We start from the raw sequence: 730 nt of genomic DNA, 5'->3' as shown, positions 1-730 counted from the left end.
TTTTCTCAGTCAGCTTTATGAGGTAGAGTCTCCTGGAATTCAGGCTTTCAGTTAACAGCTGTGCTGAACTCATCAAGAGTTAATTACTTGAATTTCTTGTCTCTTAATAAAGTGTTTGAGAGCATCAGTTAAAGTAAAGTAGTGAAGAGGTAGAGTTACAGGTATACAGTGAATAGTGAATATTTGAGTAATGTTCTAATCCAGATTATGAGAAGCAACAACTACTCAACTAAATAAATATATAAAAAAATACTTTAAGAAGAATTTCAAGACATTTAAAAGTATCCTCAAGTGCAGTCGCAAAAAAGACCATCAAATATATTAAAATGCTGAAACTGGCACTCATCAGGACTGCCCTGGTCCTGGTTAAGGTATAGCAAGAGTTTCCTCTGTACCACCCTCAGAAATCACACGTTAACGGTATTTTTGGTTTGTTTAACACAGTTTTTAAGTTACTCCATGAATCCTTATGTGTTTCTTCATAGTCTGATAGATCACTTCTCTATTCATTTACTATGTACACGGCAAAAAACTAAATCTTAGCAAGTGAAATTTTCTAAATTTAAGGCAATTAATCTTATTTTCTTCACTGATAAGAGTTTTTGTGTTACTAAGCATTGTGTGTTAGATTATTTCGCTCATTTTAGGATAATTATCTTAATCATTCTTACTTAGAATTTGTACCTTATTTTAAGTCATTTGAACTCAAAATAAGCACAACCAAGCAGCA

This window comes from Astyanax mexicanus, chromosome 8, assembly GCF_023375975.1.
Source record: "Astyanax mexicanus isolate ESR-SI-001 chromosome 8, AstMex3_surface, whole genome shotgun sequence".
Lineage (NCBI taxonomy): Eukaryota > Metazoa > Chordata > Actinopteri > Characiformes > Acestrorhamphidae > Astyanax > Astyanax mexicanus.
The sequence above is the reverse complement of the archived record's forward strand: the minus strand, read 5'-3'. Positions refer to the sequence as shown.